Source organism: Falco rusticolus, chromosome 4 (genome assembly GCF_015220075.1).
Source record: "Falco rusticolus isolate bFalRus1 chromosome 4, bFalRus1.pri, whole genome shotgun sequence".
Lineage (NCBI taxonomy): Eukaryota > Metazoa > Chordata > Aves > Falconiformes > Falconidae > Falco > Falco rusticolus.
In genome coordinates this window covers 59,172,022-59,199,278 of record NC_051190.1, presented here as the reverse complement: position 1 = coordinate 59,199,278, position 27,257 = coordinate 59,172,022, and the positions used below count along the sequence as shown (strand labels likewise).

The following is a 27,257-nucleotide window of genomic DNA, read 5'->3' as shown; positions in this document are numbered from 1 at the left end:
GGGGAACTGTAATGACTGAGGTTTAGTGCTTCTCCATAAAAAAATGTGGCTTCACAAAGCCATATTAGACACATATCAATGGATGCAAACATCATTTATACTTGGACACAAGTGCCTCCGCTACAATTTAAGTCTTCCTGAGCTCTGTTGCCAGTTGGGAATAAACAAAACCAGCAATTTTCTATAATCTATGCAATGCTGGAACTTTGAAACACTACAAGATACCAGGCTTAGAGAATGTGACTTGGACACCACCTTGAGTTTTATCCCTATTTAATTTTTAAAATCACTTTTGCAAAGCAATTTTCCATAAGTAGTCAGGGTTAGAGACTGATCCTTGTTACCGCTGAGTTTTGGGCTTACAGATTTTTTGATGATTTGAATAATGTATTTGCTATTGAAAAGGTACTCAGAAAGATGCAGTACGAACATCAGAGTTCCAGTCTGTAAGGAGAAAACAAGACTGGCAGAACCTAATTCTCGTTAAACACAAATTTAAAGAACTTCTAATTTCTAATGCTTTTTCTTATCATTTAATATCCTTTATTGCAAAGATGACTTCAGCTCATAGATATCCAGAAAAGCTATAAAATTCACTCTTTGTCCAAAGTGTCTCCAGTTACTGACATTTGGAAGACACTAACCTGGCTTTTTAAACCTCCCATTTTGCAAAAGGCAATAATGTAATCCATTTTCATTAAGAGGCTTAATATCATACGAGTTATTCCTATTTAAACCATAGCAGAAGGGCTTGCATATGCTGTACAGATTGATGGGCAGGAAGACAGGTCTCATTACTTTAATGTGAGAATAAGAATTAAAGAGGCTGCAGAGTGTTTCCAAGCCTTCACCACGAAGTCCTGCTACACAAGTCCAAGCAGCTCCAACATCTGCTGCTATCGCTGGTCACTGGAAAAATGAATGAGGATTTTCAGGGTTCAGACCCACCATGTTTGTACAACCACACTATGAGGACCCCTCAATTCAACAGAGATGCCCCTCTGGTGTGAAGAGTAGAAACTCACCAAAGACTTTTTAATTTCCTTTAAAAAAATCTTGGATGAGTGACCCTTGGAGAACAGACAGGCAATTATATTCACCACAGAGCAAGTGAACACCTTTATTAATCTGGGCTTGCATACAGCTTGAGGTAAAACTCAAGGTAACCTTAGAAAGGATGCAAGAGAAAAATCATCCTCAGTAGTTGTGTTTTCTACAAATAACAAGTTCATTAGTCAATACTTAATGGCAACATGTAAGTGAGGCTTTGAAAAGATGTCTAGGAAGTTCCAAATACTACGTGGGAAAGCACATCTGGCAAATTTACTTTGCTGCGCTGTCCCACCTGTTGTGTGTACATTTAAAAGATGCTGCTTTTGACTTTTATATTGGTTGCTCATTAAAGAGATAATTAAGAGCATAAAGGAAAAGGAGTAAGAATGGCTGGCAGATGAGTCCTTGACATTTTAACATTAATTAAGAATTATGTTATTCAGCAAACATTTTCTCCAGGATCTCAGACTTAATGAAGCAGTCCTGCTGAAGGTCACATGCCAAGAAAGGTTTTAGTGCAGGTTTTGTGGTCCTCTGTTAATCAGATTTAATTGTGTGAACCTTTGTCTTGAAACAAAGCCAGGACCTTGCCATTATTGGAGACATCAGATTATTAGAGATCAGTTAGTTTTAGCAAACCAGAGAACATTCTTATGAAATATAAAATACATTAGTACCAGAAGTTTCAGCTGAAAGTAAAACATGATTTGCAGACAATTTGTTCTTGGGAACGCTTTATTCCTTGTGCTTGCATTTGCTACATGCTCAGAAAACCAGCTGCATTCAATACTCCTGGGTCTTTCTAAAGTTAGCTCAGATCCTGTCTCACATATATAAGAAACCACTTTCTCCTTAAAACCAAACCCCTTCTCCACATATACCTCATGACCTCTTCGACTATAAAGCGATAATTGATCAAAACTTTTGCTCTTTTCCTCAAAGCTTGCACCTGCTGGGTGCTACGTGATGATGTAGGGATGCTGCGAGTGAGCTGCAGAGGTTCCTCACAGTCAGTTGCTGGTGGCTCTGTGCTTTTTCCTTTCACCACAGCTCTGCTCGCCAACCATCACACCAGGGCACGCAAACCTTAAAAATAGTGAGAATGAAGTGTGCAGTCACCTTCACTGAACAAGGACTGTTCAGACTTGATGGCTGGGTTCAAGCCCAGTGTCTGAGGCAAGTCAGTGCTTATTCCACATTATCACATTCAAAATTGAACCACTCTGAAACAGCTGGATGACCTTGCTCACAAGCAGTGACTCTTTGGCTGGGACACATAGGAGCTAACTGGTAACCTAGTGACATGTTTATGCTCAAGGAGTGTCACATTGTGCACATTTCAATCTCTATTCCAGCTGAGTAAGATTCAATTGAACAACTGTCGCAGCATGAGCAAACTAGCCGGCTGCTGCAAGGCTTTCACCATCCCATACCAGGTTAACTTCAATAAGTGGTTCCCCCACCTTGCCCCGGCACAGCCACCAATGCCCCACAAGGTTTCAAAAGTTCATCTACTGTTTGTGCTGTTTCTTCATCCTCTTCAGGCCAGTCCACCCTGCTTCTTGCCTCTGCTGCATTCTTCTCCTTGTCTCTCCTACATCCAGGGCACTCCCTCTCCTCCCTCTGCTTCTTCCAGGTCTCTCTTCCTCCAGGGCTTCTCTTCCTTCCCCCTTAGAGCTATTTAACTACTCAGCAGGAACCAGCCACAGCTGCACATTGTCCACATCAGCCAACCCACCGCCCCTGAAGACAGCCCACAGCTGTATATTATCAATGTTAATTAACCTGCCTTCATTCCTCTGTAAATCCTCTACAAATGACCACTTCAAAGTGGTGTGAAACAAAGAGTCTTCTAAGTTCATGCTCAGGAGGAGCATTTGAAGTCCTAGGTTGGAGCGTATTCAGTGAGAGCTGGGTATATATCCATTTCAGAGACTTTACTATCACTTGATGAGAAAATAAACCTGAAGATGGTAACAGAGGTGTGGTGAGAGGAATCTTACCCGAGCTGAATTAAAGGGTGCTGCATTCAGTGCATTATGTAGATGGTCATCTTTGGTATCAAGACCTGAACAGCATCCAGAGTTAGTCAGGCTGTGCCCAGCAGGAATGCCATCTATTCAGAAGAACATGTTTCCTGACAGATGCTTTCTGGCTTACTGTCAGGATGCAGAAAGAAGTCCTGTGCTGAGGTTCTTGGCTGCCAAGGAACGAGGTGTGATGTATCTGGATTTGGATGTAGCATTTGGCTGTGATACCATACAGGCAATTCCTGGATGGACTGCACTGTTGATCAGAGATTGGATAGACATGTCTGCGAGGTGTGTTATCCAAAACTAGCCCAGCACATGTGTAAAAGGAAAGGAAGCACCTGCTTGTTTCAAACTGAGTTAAAGCCAGCAGTACTTGCAGGAGCAATGAAATGCGAGACTTGTATCTTACTTTAGGTAGCAAACTCCTCAAGGAATCATAGGAAACAGGGCTGGAAGGGACTTAAAAAAATTATCTGGCTCCTTCCTCCATGGACAATATCTACCCCAACCCTGTGAGAATCTTCACAATTGAATTTTGCTATCCCTTCTGACACTTGTATAGCACCTTTAGCAGAGGTTTGGCCATAGAAATCAAACACTTCATTTTTCATGCCCATCTCTGTCTGAGCACTGAACAGTCCCACTGAAGTGCATCCAGACCGCTGCCTTGCCTTGTAGAGTCAATGCAGGGAAAAACATCAGGGCTTTATCTTCTGCAACTTCAGCGGCAACCAGCAGATTCTGGATAAAACCTGTCATATAGACCACATTTGGAAATCCACACAGATGGTTTTAATGTTGTGAACCGTAATCTGCCATTGTAGTATTTCTACATACATTTCCATGACAAATCCACTTCCCAGGCTTGCACAGAGTCCTAGACTGGCAGAGCTCCTTTTTGTTAATAAGTACATGTCAATGTCATGGCCATGGGGGTTTCTTCATGCATTTCTAAAAATCTAACTAGTTCTGCAGCCTTTGTCCATCCTGAGTCACATTTGGGAATTATGCCTTTCTGCTGAAGGTGACAAAGCTCTGGCTTGCTGTTAGGGAAAGGATGAAGCCTTTAGCAATGACTGGCTGGGAAATCCACTGGTAGCTTAGAGGTTTCTTCCAATTTTTGCAGTTGTCACAAATAACTTGTAATTTTCCAGTGTGAGTGAACAGAAACAGAGGCTTGCACAAGGATGTTTGGACACAGCCGTCCTCTGACAGGTACCACAGCAACCCCTTTCTATCTCTTCCAGAAAAAGAAAAAAAATGATGTCAGGAGGAAAAACTGAGAAAAAGGAATAAAAAAATCATTTTCAAGTGAAAAAATATGTTTTTCTGTCATCACAATCAACAGGGGCACATAGCTGTATTAGCTGCATGCTCTATATACTGACGTTATACATATTACAAGCATCAATACCCCACTTCCCATGTACAATGAAAGCAGCTGGAGACACCACACTGATAAGCCACTTTCTTTTGACCACCCACATGCTTCTGCTCTGTGCAAGGCAGGATCCTGTCACTCCACAGCCATCCTCCAGATGTGCCCATGCCCATGTGGCCAAGAGGCCACCCCTCGTTGGGACGGCAGTGGTGATGATGCCAGCACAGCCTCCCAAGCAGTGGCACATAAGGCCCTTCTAAAGGAATGAGTAAGTTGGTGAAAGACCTGTCTAAGAGCTTTTCAATCTTTAACTGCTAATGTCTTCGAATAAGGTGGCCCAGGAAAAATATTACAATTAATGCCAAGAAACCAACCTTTTCTCTTCCAAGAAAAAATGACTCATAGATCTGTACTGCAGTTAAACAGGAGATCTTCTGGAGATCCGAATGGTGTGTGCACCCTTGGTGAAGCCCCTCGTGTTATACAGATGTGCTGCAGATAACAACTGCAGAGTCACTAACTTCAAGAAAGTAACTTCCATTTGTAACAACTGAGGAGGTGATCTTGGAAACTGAGCAGAAAGAGGTTTTTAACTGCATCTAGAAAAGTAGAGGCTTTCTGCATGCCAGGAGGTCAAAATAAGGGTGTAATGGGTAGAGGCACTTAGGAGGTTTTGCCTATTAAATAAACCAATTTCTTTTATACAAGTAAAATTCTCTTCTCATTCCAGACCTTGTATTTTCTTCTTCAGTAGGAAATCAAAACAATATCATTAGTCAGCCCACAGAAGAAAAAGACATGTACTGAACAGTTTAATTCTCCTCTAAGTAGATATAGATACATTCACATACACACGTGCAAACATATCTAGTTTTCTGCCAGTAGGCCCATTAATTTCAGAATATTTTAATTTTTACAGAAAGTAAAGCAAGATTTTGTCTGACAGAAGGAACTTCCCTTTCTATGTTATTTATTGTTGATGTGGTGAAGTGCAGCAATTCCAGGAAGTGTAACCAATGGTTTTGTTAGTGCAACGTATTGTAGCTGATGCTCAGATCAGTATTTGGTGTGCTGAAGACATTTTGCTGTTCTATTAAAACTGTTAATAAAAAGGAATTTTAAACAAAATGAAATGAAAGCCTAACATAAAGGCCATGGGGTACATTAGGAAAGAAAGCTCAAAAGAATTTGTCAGTAGGACATGTCAGAAGAACTTAAGAGGATGAGAGATCAAACAGAAAGGGGGTCTAGGAAAGGCGAAAACAAAGACTTCTGAGGTAGCAAACCCCCAAGGGTTCTTACAGAAACATCAAATACAAATGCTTATTTGACAGCTGCCATCTGTTTTAAAATCAATTACTAGATCATCTCAAAGCACCAACCACACATCCAAATCAATTGCTACTGCATAGTTTGAAAACGAGTAGTTTTACTCAGTCAGGGAAAACTAGTTGTTTGTATTGGCCATCACTGACGTGTTTCAGGGATGGCTTTAGAAGACCACCGAGCCATCTTCATACACGTACAAGGTTTTCTCTCAGTTGCTCCAGCGCAGTTCTACACCAACTTCCATTAAGTGATCGTTATAGGTATAAAATGGGTGTAAAAGTAGTTATGTGTGTGCAAATGGTGTAAAATTGGTTTATATTACTATATCCAATCTACATTTTCCTGGGTTGACATTATTTTGTGCTGATGTCAGCAATAACCCTGCAGCACTATTGATTTCAATGAAATTAATCCTCTTTCCCACTTGTCTAGTTGAGCCAGGTGGAAACAAAGTAATTTTACAGGGCTACTAAACAATTCAACAACCTCTTGTAGAAAAAAAAAAACTAAACTATTTTTTAACCTAGCCCAAGCTCCAGGCTCAGCCCAATCCCACAATCCCTGTATGCAAACAACTGCTCTCAAGGTGTTTGTGTCATCATCCAAGAGGTCCTTAAGAAAGCCTGATTTGCCACGCTCACGCCAGTGACCCTTTATTCTCGACATATACAATATATACTCAAAGCACACAGCCTCCGCTGCCACTGACAGGCAACAAGCTTATGAAGAACAAAACATCACTTGCTTTCATGGCATTTTGGAGGACATGCTTTAGAGAGCATGTTCTAAACATCAAATCCTGCTCCAAAAAGCTCACCGCCTGATGGCAGCAGCGTTATGACGGCAGCAAGGAGCTGCAAGAAGGTGGCAGCCCCTCATCTCAGGGAAAGGAGCCCAGCCATGAGATTTGCATCTCTGCAAGCCCAGGGAAGGTGTGGGCTGCAGGTGTCATTAATTTCCACTTAGTCATGTGGTTTAATTGCTTGAAACACATGTTTTCTGGTTACACAGCTTTGCAGCCCCTTGCTCCTGCAGAGCACTGTGTCGAGGCAGCATGCGAGGGTTTGGTGAGCGCTTTCTGCCTCCCTGTGCCCAGATGCTGAGGACCTGGAAAGAACCTCGTTTCAGCTGGGGTGGCTCATGCTGAGTGCTGAGGACAACCTCATGGGACTCTTCATGTGTTCTGCATGGTCAACAAGGTCACATCTTACCTGCACATCTCTTACGGGGGCCCCAGAGCTGCTGCATGGCCTGAGCCAAGCCCAAGCTCAGCAAACAGGCAAACTCCACGAATTCTGAAGGTGAATGGGCCTTGGTCCACCTTTGCTTCTGCAAGATGAAGGTGGATCAGTGTAACAACACCACAGGCTGCTGTGTTCCAGCAGATGTGTCACTATTAGATGCTCTCTGATACCTGGAAAGGACCTCTGAGGGAACGACACAGGGATGAAGAGTAACCAGCGTCTAGCAGAGCCACAGTGTGCACATCAGAGGCACCTCTGCCAGCCACCCTGGCTAAATCCTGACCGCTCCAACCTGGGCTTCTTATCCATAGCCCCAACTACCAGCAATACCGACCGGTGTTTCTCTGAGGACAGTCTTTAGGATGCCTTTCTCCAAAGAGCAGTACTGAAATCATGTTAGGATGACATCAAGCTGCTGACAGAAGAGACTTTCTGAGGCTACTCATCTCACTCACATCAAAACTGCTAGTTTAATGATCCTGTTTTTTTCTTTTTTTCCCCTGTCCATTGATTCTTCTAATTTGTTGTGTTTCCAACACTAAAGGATCCTGTAGATGTTATATGAGCCAGGGCACTGGGGTGCTGTTCATAAGGTTATTGACAAGTAGCTGCCAGACCTTCTTGGCTGTCTAAGTGTCTAGGGGGGCTTCAAAACGCTGGTGGCATTGACCACTGTCCTGATCCTGTCCTCAGGTACATCTCTGCAGCTCCTAACAGAACAAATGCAGGAGGCAAGGCTCAGGCTGTAATAACAGAAAGCATGAATGTTTAAAATCTCCCTCATTCATACAAACAGATTTGTGGAAAGAAAACCAACCCAACAGCACAGATGCACACAAGTGTGTGATGTCACCTGAGACGTACAGATGCATTCTCACAAATAAGAGAAGAATTCAGCTATTTGAAAATATCCAGAGGGTATGGGGGCTCCTCCAGGCCATCTTTACATCCACACGCACTGAGCACACTCAGCTGTACAACTCCTACTTGAGGTGCAAAGAGCCCTGGTGAGGAGCCGTACCTCATGTGGACCCTGTGCCTCCACCAGGAGCAACAAGCAGCTCCCCAGGAGGTCTGGCACCCCCTCCGAAGCAACCTGGGCAGGCAGGCAGCCATGGCAGGCAGGGTGACCTTGTGTCATACACAGTGCCATACTATCCTGAGGGCACATCAGTATTTCGGGGCCTGTTTTGCAAGAAATGCTGTCCTCTTTGGACAAACACAGCAGAACAACGCTGAGTTGCCTCCACATCCTCCTTCTGCTCTTCTCAGAAGTTTCCTTCTCTGTGCTTCTGGCTTTTTCTCCCCTGCGCACCATCCTTAGTAACCCTAGAGTTGTTTGCTTTCAAAAGCATTAATGATTAATGCTCGCAATAGCTCCTAGCAATTAGCAGGTTTCCTCCTTTGGTGTGGTAAGTCAGTCTCAGCCATGGTAAAAACCTCTTGGATCATCCTGGCTAGACTGACATGCAGACATTTCATCAGCGCAGGCAATTCTGTGATCTGTCAGGATGTCCAGATGTAATAATGAAAATGAGGACTGAATTACAAAAGTAGAAATATTACTTGGAGATCGCATCATCAGATATTCCTGTTTCTAGCACTCACTGCAAAGACCAAATGCACCTAGAAAACCTGTCTGCAGTGGCACACTGCTGCATGACACTGATGCATAATAAGAAAGTATTTTTCCATCACCTGGCATAAACATAAGACCACAGCCTGCTGTCAGCTCTCCATGAAAGCCTGTTAGCTAGAGGCACTAAATCTGTAGAAACTTTTCCTGGTAAAAGGCTTCTGAGTAATTTGCACTGCAGCTCATTGCTCCGGGTAAATGTTCACTGCAAGGTCATACCGTACCTTTTCAATGGCTAAGGACCTAGACAAGACAGAATTCATGTTGCCCAACTGACTGGATGCAGTAGGGCTCCTTATAGTCAAATCCTTTTTATTTTTCTTTCTTTCCCTGCCCCCCCCCCCCCCCAGCCACTTAACAGGTTGCCACGTCTGGAAATACAATTTGCTTATCTGTGCAATGCAGTGAGACAAATCGAGGCTTTCATTATATGCTGAATATTACCCTATTCAAACCTGCTCAAGTAGCTTCCACTTCACCTTTCCTTTAAATTAAAGTTACAGGTTCTTCCCAACTAATCTATGTGTTTTATGATAGGAGGAAGATGGACAGCCAACCTTGACACAGGGGATCCGTTTCAATAGCTACAGACGTATCAAGAAAGTTAGTGATCACAAAACCCTCTGAATTCGCCTATCAAAAATTCATTAGACGATTGCAATAGTTCAAGAACACAAGTGCCCAAAAGCAATCTCTTTTAGTGTTTCATAAAGAAATATGAGAGATAAGAAGACTGAACAGCCTGACATCACTATTAAAGAACTTGATTCTTCAACCCCATGGACCTCTGCAAGCTGTCTTTCACCGGCATCACTTGCATGATTTATTCAGCCTGAGCAGCACCTGCTAGTCACCTAGCATGAGTGCTAATAAACACCAGCTAATATAGCAAAATACAGACCTGCTTTATGAAATGGAAAGTGTAGCACATTGACAGAATTTAGTTTAGCTCCAAATTTCTTACCCAGTTTAAACTGCTACAGTCATTGAACACCACTAAAAACCCACTCAGAGTTTATATTGCCCTACTACAGCAATATTCCCAGAGGTTTCAACCTGAACAGTGATTCAGGATCTGGCTAACGGAGAGATTCAGTTCAATAACGAGTTAGAGGATGAACCTGATTTTCCAGTACTGAATAATCAGAGGAACTACCGAGATCAATAGAGTTACCCAGGAACAATAAAAAAGAGAGCAGGATACAAACAGAATTCAAATTAGCTTATAGCAATATTTCAGAAAAAAATACTCTTATTAAATAACATAAATGTTTATTATTAATGAAAGTAATGGCATATAATAAGGTTATGTCACTGATGGATCAGTGCGGTTTAACTGTTTATCAGAGTGGCAGCACTTGCATGTTAAACAGAAATTCTGTTTTTCCTAGGTGCAAGTCTTGAAGGACCTCCACTATGGATGTGCAGAAGCACACAGAAAAGACAAACATACCTTTAGGATAATGTCCACCCATCAAAATCTCTTTTCTCTCTATTACCAGGAACTACTTTTTTTTCCCCAATATTTTTGAGCTGTGGACTACTGCGTAGCAATTCTAAACCTGCTGGCAAAAGCTTGCATAGTCACCTTCCTAGGACCACTCAGAATTACCCCACATCTCTCCAGGGAGCTGCAGACCTCAGGTTAAACCCCACTAATGGCCAAAAGACAGTTACAGATGCTTTGGATACAGGTGATGCCTCCAGCTGCACTACGCAAGAGGGAAAGCTGTGTGGTACCCTGCACCTCGGGCTGGGGCACCAAGTCTGTGTAACACCTACAGCCCAGCAACTCCTGTCAGTGAGATACAGTAAATAAATCCCAACATTTTGCATATGTGGAGTGCCCAGTAGGGGAATGTTGGCAAAATGTAAGTCAATTTGCAGTGAAGGCCATTTCTGCAACAACCACTTAAAAAGCCCTTTGTATTAAGGCAATAAGCACATACCCAGGCAAGGACAGATGAGGGAAACACTTCCTCTTCTAGAGAGGTGGAAGGAGCTGGAAAGAAAGTTTCTGTTCACAAAGGGAAGTGACACTGGCAGGGGGAGCAAGGGGGTGTCACCCAGCTCTTGCTCACGAGAGGGGAGCTGCTGGGCTTTGTCCGGCACAGAGCACTCAGCGCCTTGCGCGGGGAAGGGATGGTCCGTGACACCTTTCTCACCACAGGCACCACCCCCACGTACGTCTACATTTGCTAACAATTTTATTTTTGACTTTATGACCATTTTAATTTCCTTGGAGAGTTCAAAGTTTGTGTCTCTAACGACTGCTGGTTTTACTTCAAAGCTACAACAATTAGAGTCTTCTAATGAGAGTTTTAATTGGATAGTGAATTAAATACCAGATGAGGTTAACTATTCATAGTGGCAATGGCATTCCAGAGATTTAGATTTTTTTTTTAATTTTGTTGTCGATTTGAGTTTTCTATTCCCTGTTGTATCTTGTTTCTCATACTTGTGCACCGACTCCATTGTTTTCAACTTTTTAATTTCAGCTGACAAAACCCCCACCCATAAGCCAACACATAAAAATTTCTGAAAAAACCCCCACCAGAATGAATAGAAATGTACATATAAACACATACACATACAACCATGCAGTAACAGCAAAAAGAAATTGTCTGCATAATTGGATGTAAAACCGGTAGGAAAAAATTTATTAAAAATGAACATCATAGAAAGGCAATTAAGAATTTTAAGGGGAAAAGTCCTGATTAATTAACTGCAAATTATAAGTATTACTTTGAATTGCATCGTACAGAACGGCATCAAATTACTAATTATCCTTGCCCGCTTTGTTCAAAGATCATGAATGTGCATTTTAATTTACACTGGAGTAAGCTAAATATACTGAGAACCAGCATGTAGAATTTTGCAGAAATCGCTGGGGATGAGGGGAAACTCCCCCATTACCATATAAATGACATGCACACAGTTATAAATGACACGCACAAGATCCAGCTCCTATTGTTCCTTAGGATGTAGCAGGCAAATACCGGAAATTAAAATCAAGCTTATAACCTATCAGATAATAAATGTAACCCATACCCCACAAATCCCCTTCTACCAAAGATAATTTTGTCTGCTGTTTTTTGCTGATTAAGGGTGGCTTTGGAAAAAAATGTCCTCCCCCTTTCCCCCTCTTTATCTGTTGCATTTATTGGCAGGATGGAGATGGCTCCATTTTTATCTACCTAATAGCTCACTATATCTAACATAGACTAATCTTCATTTCCAGGCCCCTCACAGCCTGCTCTACCCTTAAACACTTCCTATTTAGTATCGAGGACAATTCCCACATAAAAAAAAAAGACTCATTATAGCAGCTTCTTTTTCCACTGGTGTATTTTTACCATGACCCCCACGACATTAGAGCATGGCTGACTGATGTCTCACCATCCCCTTCAGCAGTGCAGGGGCTGGATGGTTTCATGGGGTGTTTGCTTAGTGCTAGGCACAGCCAGGCCATAGGACATACCAAGCTGGCAAGTATTTTCCCACCACCAGACTACGAAATGCATGTTTTGAAATGCCTCAAGGTGTTCAGATGGCAAACGTTATCAAATTGCAAAGAAAATACCATCATCCTCAGTGAGCAGGACCAGAACCACTGAGTTGTACTCCTTGCCTTTTATTCTTTATTGCTAAAAAAAGTCATTTTCTGAGTCATGTTATTCCTGGAGTATCTGGATGTGGGTTACACCCAGGGATGCCAATTTCATTGTGCATTTTTCTTTCTTTCTAAGGCTTCCTTGGATGCTTTTCATCTTCTCATGATAACGTTCCCCCTGGAAAACACAGCAGCTCTGGGCTGGCTGAACATTCCTTCCCACTGACGATGCATGGCTGCAGCAGCCCCTGAGGTGGGTGCTCTGCCCTGCTCCTGCGGGGACAGAGACCTGCATGTGGGAACGTCCATCAGAGAGGGAGGTTGTGATTTACTCTTCTGGCTTCTTCAGAGTGATATTTCTCTGTCACTCCCTCCAGCCCCCAGAGATTGCATGCTCCAGTCTGCGGCTATAAATCCCGATTACATTGTTGGCACATTAGGTGTGAGGTTTCATCTTCATCAGGCTTAGCAGGATTCCACCAGCATGTGAAAATACTCAAAGCATGGTTACATCATGATTACACCAACTTCTATTATTTTTCAGAGTGAAGAACATTTCTTTAAGGAATGCTACCAGGATGTCTGGTTTCTGTTTTGCAGATCTACATTCACAAACTGAAAAAAGGATCATGATATACTGCTATGAGCACAACCACCTCGTTGACTAATTGCCTCTAAATTATCTTTCTGTGCCTTGTGTACTCAGAGAGCTGGTTTAGTACAGTTTTAAGTCCAAATCCATAACTGGCATAAATAATGTATCCAGTGATACACACCAACTAAGGATCCAATTCTTGGTTTTCAATGTTATATAAAGAAATGTAACTGTTACGCTTGCCCAGTAAGTACTTATGTGTTCAAAGGAGCCAAATCCACTCCTTTCATACAGTGTGAATGTACTATGCGATTAACTTTTTTCCACTTGAAAACCAAAATAGACATTTACTCAGGAAAACCATGCAGCCAACCAACTATTTTATGCTTTCTTTCCTTTTTGAAGTGGGCTGCAAAGTGCACACTGTTTCCACTAATCTAAACTATCAGCTTAAAATCAAGTAAAGTCAGACAGGAGAAGTGACTCTTGACCTTCAGGCACATTTTAGCTCCTGCTTGGAAGACAAAGGGCTGCTTTCCCCTCTAAACCATATCTTAGCTGTGCTTTCAAAGGCAAAGTGTGATCCACTGTTTACTACCAAGCACCTGATGGACTTGCGTTTGCAATTTCTACACAGTCCAAGCCAATAATTCATGCAGCTGAATATCAGTTCTGGGAGGGGAACAGAAAGGCTGTTTTAATCCTAATACGTTTAGTCAGGGACAGCGCTTGGGCTTTGAGCAACATGACTACATCCATTGTACTGCCACTTTCCTCCTCTCCCAGGGAAAGGAGCTGTGCCACGACTGGATTCTGCAGTTGCCACTTTGAAGACTCCCACGGGATGGAGGAAAACACGCCTCTTGGTTTCTCCACTCTTCCTGCAACTTCCCTTCAGGCTGAGGTGCCATTCAGCTGTGTTCAGTTTGCTGTGCTGCTTGATCTGCTCGTTGAAGATAATCTTGGGCCTTGGTAATGAGTAGATCATGTACTACAACACTTCCGAATGGCAGCTCAAACTAGAAGGAAATTGTTGTTATGTCTGCGTTTCTGTCTTACTACTCCCACCTCTCATCGGGCACCACATGCTCTCTGCTGCTAGAGCCAGAACCACCCTGTTAAAGTTATTGTTTCTCCTTTCTGGGGCTGTTATTCTGTCTTGCATCACTGTAAATCTCACCAAAGCACTTGAACATTTCTGATGCGTGCCACACCTTCCTGGTTCACCATTTGCCAGGTCAGCATCCAGGTCAAATTCTTCTCATTAGCAAGGTCATAATCAGACGACCAAAATTCATAGGCTCCTGAACAGGAGATGCCTCATATGCAGCCTTGTGGTGTTCTTACTCAAACAACATAAGATTTTAACTGAGTTCAGCATTCCCAAGAAGTATTTTTTTTTTTTAAGAACCCTGATTTTCTGAGTGGGCAGAAGTGAACTTCTTGTTCATCTCAATATGTTATCACTGGAGCTGTACAAGCAGAAGAATGCCAACTTCTCCCACTGCTGCTCTGGGTCTGGTGCTGATAGCAGTGCCCAGGAGCCACAGCAGCAGCTTCAATGAGAGACCTGGCTAAAATGGGGGAAATTCACAGGGAAATTCCAAAATCTATTCCCTGCTCCATAATGCTCGACAATAACCGCACCAACTACCTGAACCTTCTCCTGACCCACTCATCATATTTTTTTTTATACTCCATAGATGATACGAGCTCCACAGTTGTACCAGATGCCAAATATTAGAGAAATGAGCTGAGAAGTAGGAAAGGATCCTAAAATACCCACATTTGGCTGGAAAAATATTTCTCCAGGGTATCATTGCACGTAATACAATCTGGGCAAGAAATGCTACATGATAGGGCTTTCAGACCCTTATCAAGAGACTCCACACGTATAGACCTTTGGGCAACACACAGGGTGTGTGGGGGGGGGAGAAGGGTGGAGAGGAGGGAGAGCAAAAAACCAAGATAATTTTAAAGCACCGGAATGAATCCTTTCCCTCCTCATTCCTGCAGCTCTGTGCCGTGCCTCCGAGGGGCAGCACAGCATCAGTTATCAGGAACCCTTAAAATACTGGGGACACAGAGACTTTGCTTTCTGTCCTACTCTCACGATTCCCAGCCTGCTGGTGATACTCCAGAATAATACATAACATTCTCTGGGTTAGTATGGGTCAGTTCGATAATCAAGTGAAGTTTAATTTTTGAAATGAGATATTGAATCTTTTAAGTCATATCTATGCCTGCTGTGTGAGGCAGGGACAGGAAAATCAAAACAAATGCAATAAATACAATGATCTCCAGATAATTCCCATCAAGTCAGATTTATTTTGATGTCTGTTTTCAGACTGTTGCCTTCAATTTTAAAAGCACAATAGCATGAAAACGTAATGTTTTGCTTTTAGGAGCTGTTTTTCTTCGGTTCTATTTTTTACCATTCTCTCAAATCTTTAATCTAGCTATCTGGAAAGCCTCCTTTAAAGAATTGCTTTTGATCTAGTCTTACACAGTAGCAACTGATGCTGTGGTTTTTTCCTTGCTATTGTTGTTAAATCAAATACAAGACAATGACTCAACTTCGAGGAAAAGCAACACTAATGTAGGAGGCAAATGTTTGTGAGTCATATGTGTAAAAAAAGGGAAGGATTCAAGTGATTTGCTTGTATTTTCTGGGATTTGCAAGTCAGGTAAGAGTCTATCAGCACCTCCACAACACAAAAGAGAAGTAATAGCCTGGCAGAGCTGGGGCAGCTTTTACAGCAGACTTTTGCCTTCTGCTTGTGGGGTGCCCCACGGGTTGGAAAGGCTCCTGCTCCTGTTGAGGGACCAGCCCAGCCTTCCTGCACAGTGACCCCCTCAGGCACATCTCACCAGTTGTGCATCCCTCATGCCCCGATACCACACCTGAAGGGGACCTGCCAGGGGTCTGTGCTGGAGGCGATCCCAGGAACGTGCTAAGAACAGCCAGATCTGGGTCTTTGTGCAATTCTCTGCATTTTATTTTGGTGTCTAGGGGCCAAGGTGAGAGTCTTACCTAAATTTTGCGTCCTCATTTCTCTCATCTCATCTAAAAACAGGTCAACAATTATGCCTCAGTTTGCCTGTTTCTAAAAAGATGGTAGTAATTCCTGTTCTACCAGGACATTATGTGAAGTTTTATTAATTGATGGTTGCAAAAGGCATTAAGATCAAGACAGAATAATTGCCTCAGTGAAGGTCATAATTAGACGTGTACCAAGAGATACAGTTGAACGTCATCTGTGATGCCTGTTTAATCTCATTTTTGCATTTTAGCTACAAGTGTGTGAGTTCTTAGGAAAGCTGTTCTTACAAAGGCGATCACCATATTTAGCATGAAATTCAAGCACTTCATTACACCGACACCAGAACAACCCCGCGCAAGTGATGTTATACACATGACAGAAGGGTTAGCATCACAGTGGAGAAAGGGACCTTGCAGTGGAGCAGGACAGACTTCTCCAAAGGGAAAGTGAGCGGGCTGCCAGCAATCCCTGGTCTGGCAGGAGAGGCTTGTCTGGCTCTCTGGGCTGCGGGTCAGCTCAGGGGCCAGCGTTAATCTGATCAAAAAGGGGATTGTGAAAAGCTCATGCGACTCAGGCTGTGAAATCATGCTCTTGAATCCTAATAATTTCTACAGCAACCAGTTGTCACATCATGAAGAATTACGATCTAAAGCTGGGGGGGAAAGAACAAGCTGACACACTTTTGTGAATCCCAAATCCTGCTGTAGGCAAACCTGGAAGACTTCCCATTTGAAAAATAATCATGTTTCTATACAGTGTGCTCTAAAAAGTTCTTTGTGAAACACTAACGCTCATATTTCTAAATGTACTAGAACTATGAAGTATCCCAGGATTATCAGAAGAACTTGAGAAAAAATCAAAATTAATGCGAAAACTTTAGAGATGATTTCAAGAAGACATGCAACAGAATGATGGATTTTTGTACTCATAAAAGCTTATAAATGACCTCATTTTAAAAAGAGAACTTTAAAAAACTCTTTTCTTCACTCTGCTCACTTTTCTTTCCCACTGAATATTTCATGTAAGAGTTTTGAATTAAAATGCGAGTCAATACCCCTCCCCCCCACCCCACCCCACCAAAGAACTGACCATGCACACTAATTAAATGCAAAATGGGATTTCAACTCGCATTGCTTCTTTCTAATCAGGATGCTATTTGCATACTATATTTTTCCAGCAACTCATGGAGATTTCTGGCTGTGGCACTCCTATCGAATCCTGACGGTGCAGATAGCTGCTCCTAGCTCTCCATAGGCTTACCACAGGGTGGCAACAGAACTTCCACCTTCCTGCTAAGGAGGTGAGTTGCCTCTGATTTCCCCCTTCATTACTTTTTACTCTAATGATTACATCTGTAGGTGGCAATTACAGTCTTCTGAGTTTCTGCTTTCCATTTCCTCTATAAATTTAATAGAGTACTGTTGGGTTTATTTTTCAAATAAACTCTGCAACATTTCCAAGGACATTAAGCTCTGTTATATAAGAGGTTTTCTTTCAGCTAATGCAATATTGCATGTTTCTCTGAGCTCTAATGAAGTTTTGAGGACCATTCTGGAATTACTGCTTTCCGCCAACAAGCGAATTTCGTATGCCATTCTGTATTAACTCTTTTTCTCCAAGACAGTACCTCTTTCCTTTAGTCTATGTCACATTTTGCCCCCTCATTGGAACTGGGGGCGGGGGGGGGGCGGGGGCAAGTCTCAAATGATTTAAAACCAGCTTTAAAAGAACACGTGAAACACAAAAAAGAAAAATTAGGAAAATGTAAATAGCAACAACAACCAGTAAAATGTTCAGCCTGGAAGGGAATTACAGATGCACAAGATAAGGTTATCCATTAGAAATCAGGCCTTTGTAAACCTGTAGTCTTCATTTTAAATGACTGTGTTACTGAGAAAATAAAAAAAAAATCTATTTGTTACTACTTCATTTTAAAATCAGTATGTAGAGATAGTCTACATCTAAACTATGATGTAAACCTTTTTTCTGCATTTTTGAAAAACTGTTGATACCTCTCAGATCAGAATATAACATTACCAGGTCTCAGTAGAAAGGTATAATTCTCTGGACACAGCCCAGACACCACAGGTTTAAGGCTGAATTGGTTATATGCAAGAATACAGCACTATATAAGTCAGTGAAAACACTCAAAAAAAGAAAAAAAACCCTTGAAGCAAAACTCAGAAGTTTAAGGAACATGCATGTTAGAGGTATCAACTTCTGCTTAACTGTATAATTTTGCTCTGGACCTAATATATAAAACAGGTTATTGTACATACTAAATGAGATTGTAATTGTGAACTTTACGTCTACTTTTCTGGCTCATTTGTGTGAATTATGGAAAATATTTTTCTGATAATAGATTGGAATTCAAATACTCTGCCCAACAGATTGCAGTGGTTGCCCTTCACTGTATAATCAGTACCAGCTAAGAAAAAATGTAAATGCTTTCATGGTGTAGCTTACATCCATACAGCCACTACAGTTGGAAATCCATACAGGAGACCTAGCTACATGACAGGAAATTTTATGGATAAAACCACAGAGCACTTGATAGTTTGCTTCCACTCTCACAAAAATCTCAAAAATCCTTTAAAAGTGAAAAGAGATTCCTTCAAAATCCACAATTAAGAAATTTGTTAATAAAAAGCACTTTAAATAATTATAAATAAATTACCTCTTAGCAGCATTTTATGTTTCTTGTTTTTTCATGCTGTTTCATGTGATTCAAAACAGCAGACTAAAATTTTCCAGTGCAGAGCACCATGCAAGCTCTTGTGTTGTCTTAAAAACTTAGTTGGAGATTAGGGCACAGCAATTTTTCAGTCATTATCCAGGGAGGGGTGGAAAAAAAGAAAGAAAAAAAAGGTAGTCTAATCATAATTTTCTGGTATGCAAACAGTAGCTTGTCAAGCCGGTAGCACAAGCTGACTGAAAGCGTGATCATTCAGCACCAAGATGACACAGCTGGACACAGAAGTGGCCATGGTACCCTTAGAAGGAAAGAACTGGGGAGAACGGCATCAAATACAGCTCTACACGGCCCAGCTGCACCATGGAAATATTTCTCAAAGCAGGAAACCCAGTTTGCAATGGGAAGAGTGGAAAGCAGGCAAAAAGGCTGGGGAAAGACAGCAGCAGTTGGCATTGTTCTGGCTGGAGGCTGCAGACCTGAGCAGCTGTAGGAACACTGATTTATTCCTGTCTTCTCCCCAGTGTGGATGGTGGGCAATGAAACCTGGCTCATGACGTATCATCCCACCTCCAGATCCCAAGAAATCACACGGGTGAGGGCTGCAGGGAGACAGAAGCACTGTGCAGGTCAGAGCAGTGCCTGCCATAGTTTGCCATGGACTGGAAGGAAAACATCTCCTGGTTAGAGTTCCTCGGTTCCTGCGGACCTCAGCCCGTGTCCCAGGATACCAGGATGTGATTAAAGGTTTCTGCCATCTGCCCAGATTTGGTCCCTGCTGTCCCACGCTGGCTGCTTTGCAGCAGTGCAGTCCAGGAGCAGCTGTAACCTCTGCAGCCCACCTTGCTGCAGGCATGTGGTGTTTGCAGGCACCTGGTATGCCCAGCCTGACACATGACAGCCACACCATCCCTGACCACTCAATTTTTATCCATCTGCAAGTTTTAAGATCATCTTTAAAATACGCTATTTTCCTTCACTTTTCTAATTACTGTTAGCTCTGTGGCATAGTTTCCTTTGTAGACCTGGACCCATTGAAGACTGAAAAACAGCTGGTACAGAAGCTACGCCATATGGTAGTTACTTATAGCAACATAAACTAATTGAGTGTTGAGGGTGTTATAATCCCTGGATGCTTCATCTTTTAGAAACTGCTGGTATGTCAATCTGATCGCTTTAAAGATCTGCTCTAATTCTTTAATTCTCCTGATTCAGAGCAAAATCCAGGGAGAGTCATCTACATGTCCTGGTTGGCATCAACACTGCAGTCACCACTGGGCTTCTTGGCCCCAATCTGAAAGATACCTTGTACTGTAACACCAACGTCCCTCATGTACTAAAGGTCTGAAGTCCCATGGAGAGCTGGTAGCTTGAAATGCTGGTGCAAAAAAAACCCCAACAACAACCAGTTTTGTTTTCCCAGTACCAGGATCTGAGCACGCTGGTTGTCATGAGTCCTGCAATGTCAAGAATGTGCAGCACAGATAAGAATGTTGAAGGTCGTTTTTCACACACAAAGATTGAACCTCCTGCCTGTTCTGCTGGAGAATACAGTGGGCTTCAGCTCAGTGGTGGCATCCCTCACCTCCAGCTGGCCCTTGGCAGTAACACCCTTTGCGTTTCACAGGTCACTGCTTCCTCTGTTCTTCCAGGCAAAGACCCACTCCAGCCTCTGACTGCTACCGACTGGCATTAGGATTTGGAGTTGTAGTTTTTTAACTGCACTTCAGTTTGGTTTCTTTTTTTATCCCCCCCTCCCCTCCTTATTTCATTTTTCTTTTAATTAGGAGAGCTGACATACACAAATTATGAGCTGACTTCTGTCATTATTTCTGATTTCTTTTGATTTCCCTACTATCATACAACAATGGATAAGCCAACGCTCTAGTGAGAATCACATATCAGCAGAATTTTCATCCCTTTCATGTAGGTTTCACTCGTTCCAATTTGGACAGAGTACAATTATTTTTGCTTTTTTTATTTTTTACAGCAGATACTCTTTTTGCAGGCCAAGGAGCAGTGAGACAAAGAGGATAGCTATTTCAACAGCCTGTGGTTTTTGCACTGCCCCCTGAATTTCCATAAGCAAGGCCACACCAAGGAAGAACTGGTCCATCAAGGAAAAAAAAAAATTACAGAAATTTACTTTTCAGGTCAAATTGATGGAACAACATAAAATTTCTATGGCTATCTTTCAATTTGGTTGTTTTTTCTGTCCTTTTTACCACTTCATGATTGCAGCATTTAAAAAAACATTAGGCTTGGAATTTTTTTTTCTTTAAAACATGTTCTTCAACAAAAAGTTCATGGACACCCTTAGAAGAAGAAAACCACTGATTTCCTTCAGGAGAATAATAAGGCAAACGTAAATGTATCGTGACAGAGAGCTCCATTGCCTCCACATATCTTGTGCAAGCAGTTTATGCGTATTTACCCTATTGTATATAAAAACAGGTATTCTGTAACTTCTGAAGGGATATTCCAAAAGCTTTTACAGTGGCATTGTAAAATCAGAGCCAACATGTCTAACTGCAAAGAGATCAGAGAGTCATCAAAACTATACATAAAATCTATAATTGTAGGTCTAGAAGAAACCCAAAGAAATCTTCTAGTCCCCCCCTTGCACTGAAATAGGATTGATGTTTATCTCAACAACCTATGACAAAAATCTAATTCACTTTTAAAAATCCCCCAGGACAGAATTCCCTACAGTATCCCTGGGCAACATGCCCTAGCAGGTATATTTTTCCCCAGTATTAATGTACATAATTTTTACACAAATTAACCCAATTCTTTTAATCTTCTACAACATTCTATAGCCTGGAAGACTCTTATGCATGTCCTAGCCCCCAGGTTGAATTCTACTGACACAGAAATCACGCATTTTTGTTTTATCTGCAGTAAACCTGATCACCTAAATGTATTTTCTGAGTTTTACCATACCAAACCACAGATAGGATTTTATGCAGGAAAAACATAGATCTCAAATTTGAGTGAATTTGCAAATACTCTCTAACGTTCACACTTTTTTTCTGGGAATAATGTCAGTTTAAGGTATTTCCTTTGCAACCCTGATAATGGACATACAGTATGAATGTTACAGCAAGAACCTCGCTATCAGCACCCTGGTGCAGACCCAGAGCACCACTATTAGCTTCCATGGAGATATTCCAGACCTCAGATTAGCACAACACAAGTCAAAACCTATTCTGCAATATCTAAAGTACTAATACACTAATTAGTTATTAAAAATACCAGCATAATCAGAAAATGGGGACACAGATCTCCAATAGAGTATTTAACCCAAGGCTACTGTAATGAATTTGGTACAGAGACACAGAACTCATGTACAAGCAGAAAATCATAAGAGCTCTGTTATACAACTTTTAATATACCTTTTTAAAAAAAATAATTGATTCAGTGATACAATATCTATTTTCAGATAACTATCACAGCTTCAGGACAAACACAAACAACTTCACTCGCTGGACATCTCTTGCCTTAAGAGTACTGGCAGCTGCTGGCTGACCAGTAACATCAGGATGGACAACTGGCTTTCTTCCACCATCCCAAGGAGATCACTGGCCACAGTAAATAATATTTTATTTTCCTTCCAAAAGCCATCCTGAAGCCTGAATGATGGTGATCCAAAAATTAGAGGATGACAGGTGTCGAGTTTGGCTGGCAGCCCCCTTCCAAACAACCTTCTACAGAAAGGGAAGGTTAAAGACTGGGCTAGAGTTGGCAAGGTTTATCGTGGTGCGGTGCTGGATTTTGAAGCCAGTCCAGGTAACAGACATTTTAAAGTTTTCAGGAGCTTGCTGGTTTCTAGGCAGGCATCCGCAATGTGCATTGTAAATGGTTCAATTTTCCCTGACCTTAGCCAACTGAGAAGGGCCAGGAGCCTGTTCCTGGTGACGCAGTCTATAATGGGGGCTTCCCTATGACAGGGAAACCTCCACCAAAGCAGGAAGGTGAGGGAACTTCTACCAAACCTTTCATAATATGATCTGGTGAAATGTAAGGCTCTCTTTTCCTCTGCTTGAACATGAATAAGGCAAAATAATGTTGCATGTGATTAATCTTCCTTGCAACAGCATTATATACAGTGGAAACGTCTGCTTCAAACACATGGCTGAGGCCAAGAGCTTCTCTTCATTCTTATTTTGACTGTGACTGAAATGGCCAGATTTTATGTGCATTTGGTATAAATGAGCATGCAAATAAAAGTACCAAAAAATAGTCACCTACGTGTTCAATAGGCAGCAAAATAATGGTCAACTGGAAATTGTACAGCCCCAAGTGCTGCACAACAGCTGCATGTACTGAATGGGCAACACTGAATGATGTCCAATATGCAAAACAGAGGAAAGTTTTCTATTTTAGTATGCTGACAATGTCACTGAAGCATCACACTGGCTTTGCTAACTCACCTGAACAAGCACAGAAACAAGGGAACAAGTTCCACACAGTTTCCTCAAAAGCCGTGAATAACATCAACACATACTTGAGGACAAACTGGTAATTTTTAGACTTGGGGTGCGATTGTGGCACTCCCTGATGGCATTTCCCAGTTCCAAGTATTTCCCTACCCCACAGCAGATGTGCAGAACTGCAAATTTATCCACGTCCATGAAATATTTTCTTTGTGACTGAAAATGTGGAAGATCTTAAAAACAAATTAAAATCTGTTTTCACTGTCCCAGTGATTCTTTACATACCTTGTCAAAAAGGAATTATTTGTAGTTCCTTAAGGGCTGGCCCCTTTTACTATCTGGAGCCCTGGCTTTAGCATTCTCTTGGCAACAGATTTTATTTATCCGGAGTATCTTAAGGAATTCAGTGATGACTCAGTCTAATTATTCATCTCATCCTCACCCACCAGGTCTTGGAGCTACTAATTACTAGGAAAGGTTAGCCTTACAGTGTGAAATATTAGGATATCTGATCTCCTTCTCTGGTGACACAGAACAGGAATTTTAGGAGTTGCATGCTTTCAGCCTGATTATCAATGTCTGTTTTCAAATTCAGGTATAATTTGACCAGCAAAGTTCCTGTTTCCCAGCAGAAGTTCAGCATTTTCATGAAAAAAATAGCACACAGACAAATTAGGTAAGGCACTATTTCAGCAGACTTGTCTAGCATTTTCCCAGTATTAAGACCACTTCCAGAGTCCCAGGATTAATACTTCTAAACTCAAGAAATATATCTACTTCATTTGCTTGAAATACTATAAGCATAAAAGATACTGCTCAAAATAACTGCTTTTTGATTTGGCAGCTGCTGCCAGGCACTGCACTTCTGAGACCAGCCACACGTTCTAAATATACCCTCTGAGTTTTGTGAGATGCAGATTAAATTACAGAAAAGATTTTTCTTTATTACTGTGTTCTCTTTCCTCTCTTTATAAAGTATAGAAAAGAAACAGAACCACTATTAGCATGAATCAGCCAGTAGCTTTGGATGTAAAGTTCCCATAAGCTCAGAATGTTTCAGGGAAATGTATGTGAGGGGAAACTGGGAGCCTTTACTAGATCTTGCAGCAAAAAAATTCTGCAGTTTCATTGTCTTAATGATGATGACATCCTGGCCTCTCCCACCAGGTGTCACTGCGAAGTCACATAAGAGGATCTGTGGGTGATAACGTAAGATGCAGGCAGAATGAAGATTAATAAGGCATACGAATCATCGCTGAAAAAGTCTTTTTTCACTCCCCCTCTTGCTCCGTAGCCAAAAATAAAGCATTGCAACACTGCTGTGCATTAAGCTCAACAGAGGAGAGTATCAGTTTTAAATGATGGATACGTATAGCTCATCTTGTGTTAGGGTTTTAAATGTATGCCGTGTGAGCTGGAGCTGGTGCCTGGCTGCTTGGCTCTGACATGGGGATGGGGAGACGTCCAGATGAGACATCACAGCCACGGTGTCAGGACTGTGTCTGGGATGGGGATGCTCACTTTGAGATGATCTTTAGAGACTTACAGGACGATCCCTTATCACTCTGACAGCGACATGAGATGATGGAGTAACTCACATGCAGTTCTTCCTTTTGCAACCAAAGCCCCTAAAACCCAAAAAGGTGTCCTGTAGACCAAGTTGCAAAATAGCTTCTAAGGGACATCTGAGGACACATGCTGAGGACACATCATGACACATGCAGCAAAACACAAGGAAAACCCTCGGTTCTACACTCTAGGGATGGGACAGGCCCATATATAGGTGAAAAATCCTTCCTTCCCCTCCCACCAGTGACAGGAGCATCCACCACCCTGTCTGACCTCTATCTGTGAACACAGACTTGCTCAACAGTTGCACCAGGACTTAATAGCAGTGCAGCACTGAAAACATCCCTGTCCTGCTCATGGGGACATGAGCCATGGGGAGGGACCCTGAATTACCCTGCTGGGGTGTCCCTGGTCTGGCAGCAGTGTGCCAGCATGTAGAGAGGCCCTCCTGCCCCATTCTCCAGAATTCAGCATCACACACTTCCAAACTCGATGAGCTTCCAAACTGCAACAAAGGGATGCCACAACCTTCTCTTTGTCACTTAGCAGGATCACACAGGTGACCTCTGGCACCTTGCTGCCACTCTCTCACAACACCTGAACTGTCTCTCCCAGTGCTTGGTAGCAAGGAAGATAGTTTAATTGCACCATGACAGAATTCATTTCTGCTGAAAAGTGCTCTAACAAAGTGTTTAAATGAAATTAATTTTACCTGCACTTTAATTTTTAAAATGTACATTATTTTTATTAAAGTACTATATGTATAAAACCCATATAAATACTCTTATCCTATCGCACTGAAAGTACTTTGTGCTATACTACCACTCACTTTAAAATTCTCTTTAAGACTCATTGTTGCTAAAACATATTCTCAAACCATCATACAGCAAACTGAAATATAAAACACTCTGCTGCTGCTATGCATTTAAATGTTTAGCTGGTTTCAGCTGCAGAACTTTAAACTCTTTTTTATAGGATATCACTCCATTTTAGTATAAGCATCTATCAGGCACAGCTCTGAAAATGTTGTCAGACTATGAAAACATTGTCAATGCTTATTTTAGTAATAAAACCCATGTTTAATCTATGCTTTCATGTTACAGTAATCTATGTATCAATCTACAACCTTCCAGCTAAATGCACTAAGTAGATTAAGCTCTGATTGATTTGAAATGTTTTTCACTATATTATCAAAAGTTTACAGAGCAGCATAAATACCTTGTGGAAATTTTTTCCACTTTGGCAGATTTACAAAAGCAGAGCTTAACTTGAATTGAAATGAACTTCTGCATTTTTCGAGGGCAAAAAGCCTGTCAAATCTACTCTAGATCTGCTCTGCTTCTGGACTTAGTGAAAACTTGTGATTAATAGTACGGTGCATCTATTATGTCATGACAAAAGCAATCATGTTATGAAGAAAAGTGTTCCCTCTGGGTCTACTATTCATATGAAGCATCAAGAGTTACCCCAAACAGTGGTGCTGCTGGGACTGCCATCCACATCGCATGCTGGGCAAACCGCTCTTGGAAAGGGGCAGGGTGGGTGGGATTTTTGTTGATGTGATCTTGCTGATTGCAATAAAAGATCTCAAAAATTTACTTCCTCTAATAGAAAACATCGAGGTTTGGGGGTATTTTTTTTGCACTGTGTTTACGGAAAGTGTGAAGCAGGTTGTGAGCTGTCACAGTAACCCAGCGGGTGCTGTGGGGGGAGGCTCGGCTGCCACTGCCGGAGGTGGTGAACTTCAGCAACAAAAAGAGCACGCGAGGGAAGAGAAGTGTGCTGAACTCTCTGTGATCCTGTTTCAGCATTTCTCGCAGCTCCTTTGCAGACTGTCTGCTGGAGACGGCTGCACAGATGGAACGAGATTTCTACATATGCTCAGCATACATCCTGGTAGCTCGCTGAGATGGCGGCAGCGCAAACAAACATAGGTCTGAGCATCCCACCCAGCTTCGTTAGGGAGGTGGGGAAGACACATCTACAAATGTCAGTGGGAACAGGGGAAGGGGAAAAATAGCCCATAGCTGTTAAATTTCAATCTTTGCCCAGATTTCAAGCAATTCCAGTCAGGTAAGTTTGGATTTAAATGTTTCACTCTATCCTACCGAAGAGGAGGCACCCAAAAAAAGCAGAGATTTTGGAAAAATAAAGGCACTGGAAACAGTGTGTTGGCTAGGGTAAAACTTCAGCCTCAGGCAACAGTGCCTGAATTCCCATGGACTCTGGTGGGAGTTTTCATCCATCTCCCAGTGCTCCTTACCCATTTACCACCATGCAATACCCAGTTTCTTCTGGGATCCCACTCCATCCATCCATGCACGCAGAGAGCTGACGTCTGAACACTGCAGATCCACCTGATCCTGTGGCCCCACAGCTTGTTCAAGCATCTGCCATGAACCCTCCGTCCTGACTCCGGTCCCAGGTTTACCTCCATGAGCACTGCATTAGTGATGTAGTGCAAGAGGAGGAGCTCAGCTCACACAGTCCAGCTCTGGATCTGATTTTGGATCCTGCACCTCATCACTTTGCAATGGTTGTATCTCAGGTTTTCCCGTGGGTCCTTTTACACCTTGCTTGTGAAGTAAGAGACGTTTTTATTTCAATATAAACCGTATTTGGACACAAAGTG

The 27,257-nt window shown here is 42.1% G+C and overlaps 1 protein-coding gene across 2 annotated transcripts in view; it reads right to left on the bottom strand.

Moving 5' to 3' along the window:
* DPP6 (dipeptidyl peptidase like 6) overlaps positions 1-27,257 on the bottom strand; it is a 422,788-nt gene that overhangs the window by 59,794 nt on the left and 335,737 nt on the right. The window lies entirely within an intron of this gene.